The following is a 10,046-nucleotide window of genomic DNA, read 5'->3' as shown; positions in this document are numbered from 1 at the left end:
ATTTAGTGACTTAAGTGATTTACTTAACCTTTTTTAGTTTTAATTCCCTAGTCCTTTAGTATACTACTTGGGCTATAAGCCCAGATCCAAGAGTTATCAGCCCTGTGTTCTTAAGAAAGTATATTAATCTTTTTGTGCCTTGGTTTTTTGTATGCAAAGTCAATTGTTGTTAGAGTTTAATGATCTAATAAGTGTTCTAAGACATATATGAATTATGTATTAAGAATTAGGTTGGTGCAAAATTGCTGTTTCCACAATTACTTTTGCACCAACCTAATACTTAGAACAGTGTCTTGCACATAGCAACATCATAATAAATGTCAACCACTAGAATAACATTATATAGAAATGTTTCTATGTCCCTTTCCAACTAGCATTCCATGTTTTATAATGGGGTGGCAAATACATTCTCATACATCCTCCCATTGAGCTCAGTCTAAGTGTTTCTGAAAATTAAGTGTAATTATTCTCTTTAGGACTTTATCACTATTTTGTCAGTTTTTTTGGGGGGAATCCCAATGGATATGAGGAAGGCCCCCCTCAATCATTAGAACATGATTCTCCCTGACCTTCCTTTCTCCATCCCTGTTCCTCCATCTCATCTTCACTGAATTTCAAATAATTTCACTATCAAAGCCTCCATGGGGCACACTGCCCAGCACTTCAAACATCTGAAATACAAACTATGGCTAAAGAATGTGAAGCGGACAAATGAAGAAAAGTTGAGGGGAAACTATAGCTTTACAAAGAAAGAACTAAGAGGATTTGATGCAAAAATAAAAGGTGGGAGAACATAGCAACCTACCTCAATGAGAAAAAAAAAAAAGATGTTGCAGAAGATGAAACTGACTTTAACTGATGAAAAAATTTTCCAATGGTCAGTCTTGAAGAAAGGTATAAAAGGATGGGACAGCCACACCAATTGAATAAAAACCATCATCCAGTGAGCATGCTACTTGTTGTGGGAGGTACACACCAAGGGACAGCCATGGTATGGTGTGGGGGAGTAGCTACCAAGAGCATAATGCCTTTGGATTCAAATCCTGACTCTGCTACTACTTTTGTAATTTTCAACAAATTAGCAACCCTGCTAAACCTAACTTGTCTCATCCATAAAATGGAAATAATAATAATAGCTTGTTTCATTAAGATTAAATGAGATGACAATCTGTGTAAAGCAAGTAGCACACTGCATGGCCTATTGTAAATGCTTGATAAAAGTTGTTTATTATGATGGTGATAGTGTTTGGAACTTTATAACTTGAGACAAATAAATTTGGTTTTTTTTTCTTTTTTTATTATTATACTTTAAGTTCTAAGGTACATATGCATAACATGCAGGTTTGTTATATATGTATACTTGTGCCATGTTGCTGTGCTGCACCCATCAACTCATCAGCACCCATCAACTCATCATTTACATCAGGTATAACTCCCAATGCAATCCCTCCCCCCTTCCCCCTCCCCATGATAGGCCCCGGTGTATGATGTTCCCCTTCCCGAGTCCAAGTGATCTCATTGTTCAGTTCCCACCTATGAGTGAGAACATGCAGTGTTTGGTTTTCTGTTCTTGCAATAGTTTGCTGAGAATGATAGTTTCCAGCTGCATCCATGTCCCTACAAAGGACACAAACTCATCCTTTTTTATGGCTGCATAGTATTCCATGGTGTATATGTGCCACATTTTCTTAATCCAGTCTGTCACTGATGGACATTTGGGTTGATTCCAAGTCTTTGCTATTGTGAATAGTGTCGCAATAAACATACGTGTGCGTGTGTCTTTATAGCAGCATGATTTATAATCCTTTGAGTATATACCCAGTAATGGGATGGCTGGGTCATATGGTACATCTAGTTCTAGATCCTTGAGGAATCACCATACTGTGTTCCATAATGGTTGAACTAGTTTACACTCCCACCAACAGTGTAAAAGTGTTCCTATTTCTCCACATCCTCTCCAGCACCTGTTGTTTCCTGACTTTTTAATGATTGCCTTTCTAACTGGTGTGAGATGGTATCTCCTTGTGGTTTTGATTTGCATTTCTCTGATGGCCAGTGATGATGAGCATTTTTTCATGTGTCTGTTGGCTGTATGAATGTCTTCTTTTGAGAAATGTCTGTTCATATCTTTTGCCCACTTTTTGATGGGGTTGTTTGTTTTTTTCTTGTAAATTTGTTTGAGTTCTTTGTAGGTTCTGGATATTAGCCCTTTGTTAGATGAGTAGATTGCAAAAATTTTCTCCCATTCTGTAGGTTGCCTGTTCACTCTGATGGTAGTTTCTTCTGCTGTGCAGAAGCTCTTTAGTTTAATGAGATCCCATTTGTCAATTTTGGCTTTTGTTGCCATTGCTTTTGGTGTTTTAGACATGAAGTCCTTGCCCATGCCTATGTCCTGAATGGTATTACCTAGGTTTTCTTCTAGGGTTTTTATGGTATTAGGTCTAACATTTAAGTCTCTAATCCATCTTGAATTAATTTTTGTATAAGGACTAAGGAAAGGATCCAGTTTCAACTTTCTACTTATGGCAAGCCAATTTTCTCAGCACCATTTATTAAATAGGGAATCCTTTCCCATTTCTTGTGTCTCTCAGGTTTGTCAAAGATCAGATGGCTGTAGATGTGTGGTATTATTTCTGAGGACTCTGTTCTGTTCCATTGTTCTATATCTCTGTTTTGGTACCAGTACCATGCTGTTTTGGTTACTGTAGCCTTGTAGTATAGTTTGAAGTCAGGTAGCGTGATGCCTCCAGCTTTGTTCTTTTGACTTAGGATTGTCTTGGAAATGCGGGCTCTTTTGTGGTTCCATATGAACTTTAAAGCAGTTTTTTCCAATTCTGTGAGGAAACTCATTGGTAGCTTGATGGGGATGGCATTGAATCTATAAGTAACCTTGGGCAGTATGGCCATTTTCACAATATTGATTCTTCCTATCCATGAGCATGGTATGTTCTTCCATTTGTTTGTGTCCTCTTTTATTTCACTGAGCAGTGGTTTGTAGTTCTCCTTGAAGAGGTCCTTTACATCCCTTGTAAGTTGGATTCCTAGGTATTTTATTCTCTTTGAAGCAATTGTGAATGGGAGTTCATTCCTGATTTGGCTCTCTGTTTGTCTGTTACTGGTGTATAAGAATGCTTGTGATTTTTGCACATTTATTTTGTATCCTGAGACTTTGCTAAAAACCCTCCTAAAAATCAATGAATCCAGGAGTTGGTTTTTTGAAAAGATCAACAAAATTGATAGACCACTAGCAAGACTAATAAAGAAGAAGAGAAGAATCAAATCGACACAATAAAAAATGATAAAGGGGATATCACCACCGACCCCAGAGAAATACAAACTACCATCAGAGAATACTATAAACACCTCTACGCAAATAAACTAGAAAATCTAGAAGAAATGGATAATTTCCTGGACACTTACACTCTTCCAAGACTAAACCAGGAAGAAGCTGAATTCCTGAATAGACCAATAGCAGGCTCTGAAATTGAGGCAATAATTAATAGCCTACCAACCAAAAAAAGTCCAAGACCAGATGGATTCACAGCTGAATTCTACCAGAGGTACAAGGAGGAGCTGGTACCATTCCTTCTGAAACTATTCCAATCAATAGACAAAGAGGGAATCCTCCCGAACTCATTTTAGGAGGCCAACATCATCCTGATACCAAAGCCTGGCAGAGACACAACAAAAAAAGAGAATTTTAGACCAATATCCCTGATGAACATTGATGCAAAAATCCTCAATAAAATACTGGCAATCTGGATCCAGCAGCACATCAAAAAGTTTATCCACTATGATCAAGTGGGCTTCATCCCTGGGATGCAAGGCTGGTTCAACATTCGCAAATCAATAAACATAATCCAGCATATAAACAGAACCAAAGACAAGAACCACATGATTATCTCAATAGATGCAGAAAAGGCCTTTGACAAAATTCAACAGCCCTTCATGCTAAAAACGCTCAATAAATTTGGTATAGATGGAACGTATCTCAAAATAATAAGAGGTATTTATGACAAACCCACAGCCAATATCATACTGAATGGACAAAAACTGGAAAAATTCCCTTTGAAAACTGGCACAAGACAGGGATGCCCTCTCTCACCACTCCTATTCAACATAGTGTTGGAAGTTCTGGCTAGGGCAATAAGGCAAGAGAAAGAAATCAAGGGTATTCAGTTAGGAAAAGAAGAAGTCAAATTGTCCCTGTTTGCAGATGACATGATTGTATATTTAGAAAACCCCATTGTCTCAGCCCAAAATCTCCTTAAGCTGATAAATTTGGTTTTATAATAAATAAGTTTTTTAGAGAAGATGAAAAACAGTCAGTTGAGATAGGTAGACATCAATTCTAGGCAACCATTTTCCAATACCAAAGCTACCTGTCAGAGTAAGATTGCTTTCATACAATGAGGACAGGAAGGAATACATATAGAACCCAGTTGATCCACTTGAACATTTGCTGATGCTCCCTTCACAATTGTAACTGTAAATAGACACTCTTAGCAACCCTAACCTGAGAAAGGTATGCTTACCAAGGTCTCATACTCTTGGGAGTAAAGGTTTGAATCATAATAGTGCATAAGCCCCCCAGATGTACCAAGATGAGAGCTGAGGGTTAGGAGTTTAGAATGCAGAGTGAGTAAGAGTGAGGATAAGTACAAGTTTCACCCTCAAGACCAACTGTGCAAAGGGGGCTATAGTTCATCCCACTAATCGTCCTCTTCTATGTTTCCTCTATGGAAGAGGGGCCCATGGAAACCATGGAAGATCTATTCACCATACATGTGTGGAGAATTGAATCTGTGCTATGCAAAGGGTAGAAACTGGTAGCCATGAAAACATACCACTAAGATCTCCTGTGATGAAAGCATAATGACCCCAGCTACTGTCCCCACCTGGGCCATCACCATCATTGTGCCAAAGCCATGTTTATATAGACTGCTCCTAGCCAATGACTGGGCATTGCAGAGGTACCAGGACAGGCCCATTCCAGAGAAATATAGGACACTTCTGATGAATAACTTTCATTCTAGGATCCTCCAATGATCAAACTTTTCCTGGTACCTTGGGGGTTTTTTTGTTTGTTTTTTTGTTTTTGTTTGGTTTGTTTGTTTGTTTTGAGACAGAGTCTCACTCTGTTGCCTGGGCTGGAGTGCAGTGGCACGATCTCGGCTTACCGCAATCCCCACCTCCCGGATTCAAACAATTCTGTCTCTGTCTCCCAAGTGTCTGGGACTACAGTCGTGCACCACTATGCCCAGCTAATTTTTGTATTTTTTGTAGAGATGAGGTTTTGCAATGTTGACCAGACTGGTCTTGAACTCCTGACCTCAAGTGATACACCCACTTCAGCCTCCCAAAGTGCTGGGATTACAGGCGTGAGCCACCACTCCTGGCCCCTGGTACAATGTTGCAGTCTCTTCCTACCCCAATCCTCCTTCCTTCTCTCTTTTTTCCCACAGGTCTCAGACTGAGTCTGAAGGATTTCTTCCACTAAATCTCTTGCCACTATGATGGTTAATTTTATGTGTCAACTTGACTGGGCTAAGGGATGCCCAGAGAGCTGATAAAACATTATTTCTGACTATGTTTGTGAGGGTGTTTTCCAGAAGAGATTAGCATTTAAATAAGTAGACAGAGTAAATAAGATACTCCTCACCAATGTGGGTGGGTATCACACAATCTGCTGAGGGCCTAAGTAGAACAAAATGGCAGAGGAAAGATGAACTCACTCTCTATTCTTGAGCTGTGATATCCATCTTCTCATGCCTTTGGACATCAGCACTCTTGGCTCTCAGGTCTTCAGACTCAAACTGGGACTTTACCATTATGTCTCCTGATTCTCAGGTCTTTGGGCTTGGATGACTACACTACCAGCTCTCCTGGGCCTCCAGATTGCAGATGGTAAGCCATGGGAATTCTCAGCCTCTGTAATCACATCAGCCAATCCCTCATAATAAATAGCTTTCTCTGTATCTATCTATATAGCTATAGATATAGATATACAGATATATCCTATTGGCCTTGTTTCTCTGGAGAACTCTGACTAATACACACATCTAGTCTCGTTTTGGTCCTCAGAAGACCTGAGCTAATCCACTAATCAATGACTCAGTGACCAATTCTACTCCTTGTGACATACCACAGAGAAACTTGAGCAGGTACATCAGAAGACTACAGGAATGTTTATGGAAGAAATTAAAATGGAACAAACATGATGCTCTGGTTTTATTTATTGTGATTTTACTCTCTCACCTATAAAAGTAATCTAATTTAACTTAATATAAAAGAAATGGGTTACAAAATCCCAGTTTTCCAGTCATTTCTACTGAAATAAGAAATCTTAGGCTATTGCTAAAATATCAATAACTGAACAAAGGAAGATAAATGATAGTTGTTATGGAGATGTTCTCATTAGAAAATTGTGGTCTCAAAATTTTTCTCCAACTTGCATGCAGAAGATACTTTTTTTTGTATTTTTGTAGAGACATGGTTTCACTATGTCACCCAGGCTATTCTCGAACTCCTGAGCTCAAGCGATCCTCCCACCTTGGCACAAGGATCCTCCCAAAGTGCTAGGATTACAGGAGTGACCCACCGTGCCTGGTGAGAAGATATTTTTAAAAAGAAATAAACAGTTGAAAAGGTCAGGCATATTTATTTGACTATCACTTATGCCTTTTTATCTGCATAGAAGTTCCACTTTGGATACTAAACATTTTTTAAAAACATAATGGCGAACATCATACAACAAACCCAAAAGTCCATCAACATTAGTATGGATAAATACATTGTGACATATACCACAGTGAAATGTAAGTCCACATTCTCTTAATTGCAATCCTGAAATCCAAAAATCAACAAAAGATATTTTATAAAGCTTCAGCAAATGTATTTTGTAGAGCCTCAGAATCATTTGAGGTAGATTTATTTAGGTTCATTTTGCAATTGATACTCTGAAAAGTTAAATTACTTGACCAAGATGGTATAGATGGAACTCAAACCTGAGTCAGTACAAGCCAAAGTGGCTGCTTCATTATTTTACTACTACGTCAGAGCCATCACCACCCAAAAGTCATGAGGATGATATTGTGATAATGACAGTTACAACTCCTTATTAAAGTTAACTGTTTTCAAACCCCAGCTTCCCACGGATGGTGATCATGAAAAGTGACATATATGGTGACAAGTTATTCCAGTTTTCCAAGAACTGAGGGGTTCCCCACAAGTGGGACTTTCTATTTTAAAAGCAGGAAAGTTATGAGCAAACACGAAGGACTAATTGATCACCTGCAGAAAGTGCTCTCATTTTCTTAACTCTATCAAGAGAAACAAGACTATCAACAAAAGCTAATATTTTATGAGCATTGGATATGAACTAGTCATTGTTCTAGTTCTGCACAATCCCTATCTAATTTAATCCTCACAACAACTTTATGAGTTAGGCATTGTTATTACCTCTTCAAGTAGATGCAGAAAGTGAAACCAGAAAGATTGGGCAACTTGTTCAGTGTCACAGCCCATAAGCTGGTGGCCCAGTGAAAGTTTATCAGACCCAGAAGGAATGTGTTTGCTCACCATATCCAAGAGTATGACGTTAGCACATGCTGGCAATGCCTGTTCACTATCCAATTGCACAAATTAGAATCTCTTGTGTTGGATTTTATATCATAGGGCCTGAAAAAGTCTGCAACTGATTCCAGAATTTTGATGCTTTCAGCAGCCCCTTATGGTAGGTTTATGTCCACAGCTTACAAAAGGAAGAAAATGAAGCTCAGAAAAAAAAATCATTTGCCCAAAATATAAAAGCTAATTGAGGTTTAGAGCTGGGAGGCATGTCATCTAACATTTTCAGTACATCAGAAACTCCAGGTTTCATTTTATCTACTATTACCAACAATACTAATAACTATTATACAATTTATTGAAAGCCTACTCTGTATTAGCACTTTGGATATGTGATCTCATTATCTACAACAATACAAAATATGTACATCATTTACAGATCAGGAAATTGGAAGCTCAAAGAGGATAAGAAAATGTGTTGGTTGTAGAGGATTACACAGCTAGGAAAGATAGGGTTTCCCTCTAGTCTTGTAAAACACCAAACCCAACACTCTTAATGAATGATGACGTTGATAATGCTGTTGATAATTATGACAGGATCTTTTATTTTTAAATTATTGTGAGTTTATAAAGTTATTTTATCCACGCTAGTTCCGCTGAAGGTTCTTCAAAAGATCAAGAGGGTAGATACTACCAATATGCCAAGAATACCTGAGTCTCAGCTGTAACCAGAGTACATTGTTACCCCTTCTCCCCCAACACACATAGACACACAAAACACATGTCTGCTTCATAAGTTTCTAGTAAATGCATATTCCCAAGATATTTTACTCAAATTTGAAAAAACTGTAAAATTGAAACCTATGAAAAACCTATAGAATAGCTTTCCTATTTTAAAAGGGTGGGGAATGAAGAAGGGAGACTAAGATTTAGAAATGTCTTTCCATCTGATCTCCAGTTTAGCCTCATCCAGGAGGTCTACAGGACACATTGCTAGATAACTAAAATGCAAAAATCAGCCCCAAAAAGATCTCGTATTATCATTGTCCAGGGTTCTTGCCTTTATGTAGGTTTACGTGCCTGACACCAATACATGTCTTTGCTCTTTGAGAAGATCACAGAAAACAAACAGCCTAGAGTTATGTAAATGTTTGGAGTCTATGTTTGAGGACGATTTTTCTCCAACTATTCTACTTTAAACAGAAATTAGAAATGAAACCAGCATCTCAGCTGGGCGCAGTGGCTCACACCTGTAATTCCAGCACTTTGGTAGGCTGAGGTGGGTGGATCACGAGGTCAAGACATCAAGACCAGCCTGGCCAACATGGTGAAACCCCGTCTCTACTAAAAATACAAAAATTAGCTGGGCATGGTGGCATCCACCTGTAGTCCCAGCTACTCGGGAAGCTGAGGCAGGAGAATTGCTTGAATCTGGGAGGCAGAGGTTGCAGTGAGCTGAGATCACACCACTGCACTCCAGCCTGGCAACAGAGAGAGACTCGTCTCAAAAAAGAAAAAAAAAATAAAAAGAGACCAGCATCTCTAACTTCCTGCTCCTGGACTTCTCTGAGCACCCAGAGCAGCAGCCTCTCCTGTTTGGGCTCTTCTTGGGCATGTACCTCGTCACTGTGTTAAGGAACCTGCTCATCCTTCAAGCCATTGGTTCTGACCCTTGTCTCCACACCCCATGTACTTCTTCCTGGCAAATCTGTCCTTCATCAATACCTGTTTGATCTGCACCATTGTCCCCAAGGTGCTGGTGAACATCCAGACACAACATCACACCATCTCCTATACTGGGTGCCTCATGCAGATGCACTTCTTCATGGCACTAGCCCTGCTAGATAACTTCCTGCTGGCCGTGATGGCGTATGATCGCTACGTGGCCATCTGCCTTCCTCTACACTACATGATCATGCATCCCCAAGCCTGCCTGCTGCTGGCAGCCATGTCCTGACTCTGCTCCCACCTCCAGGTTTTCTCACTCATTCTCCTGATGATTCGATTCTCATTCTGGGCCTCCCATTCCATCCCACAGTTTTTCTGTGATCTTTTCCCACTTCTCAAACTTGCCTGTTCAGACATCAAGGTCTTTCACTTCATGATGTTCACTGAAGCCACTCTTTCTGGTGTTGTCCCTCTCATCTGTGTCCTAGTCTCTTATGCCCACATCATGCACACCATCCTCAGAGTTTCCTCTGCTGAGGGGAAACACAAAGCCTTCTCTACCTGTGGCTGTCACCTGACAGTGATCACTCTTTTCTATGGAACCCTGTTTCTGGTGTATTTCCAGCCTTCATTCCTACTAGCAGATACTGGAATGATTGCATCCGTTGTATACACAATGGTCACCCCCATGCTGAACTCTTTTGTCTATAGCCTGAGGAAGAGGGACATGAAAGAGGCTTTGTGGAGACTCTTTGGCTTGAGAAAATGCACTACTCAATAAAGAGTCCTGCCCCACAGCAGAAGCCCAG

General features: G+C 39.7%; 1 pseudogene; it reads left to right on the top strand.

Moving 5' to 3' along the window:
- Positions 1-9,034: 9,034 nt before the first annotated feature.
- Positions 9,035-10,046, top strand: LOC101019940 (annotated as a pseudogene).

This window comes from Papio anubis, unplaced genomic scaffold (genome assembly GCF_008728515.1).
Source record: "Papio anubis isolate 15944 unplaced genomic scaffold, Panubis1.0 scaffold121, whole genome shotgun sequence".
Lineage (NCBI taxonomy): Eukaryota > Metazoa > Chordata > Mammalia > Primates > Cercopithecidae > Papio > Papio anubis.
The sequence above is the reverse complement of the archived record's forward strand: the minus strand, read 5'-3'. Positions and strand labels throughout refer to the sequence as shown.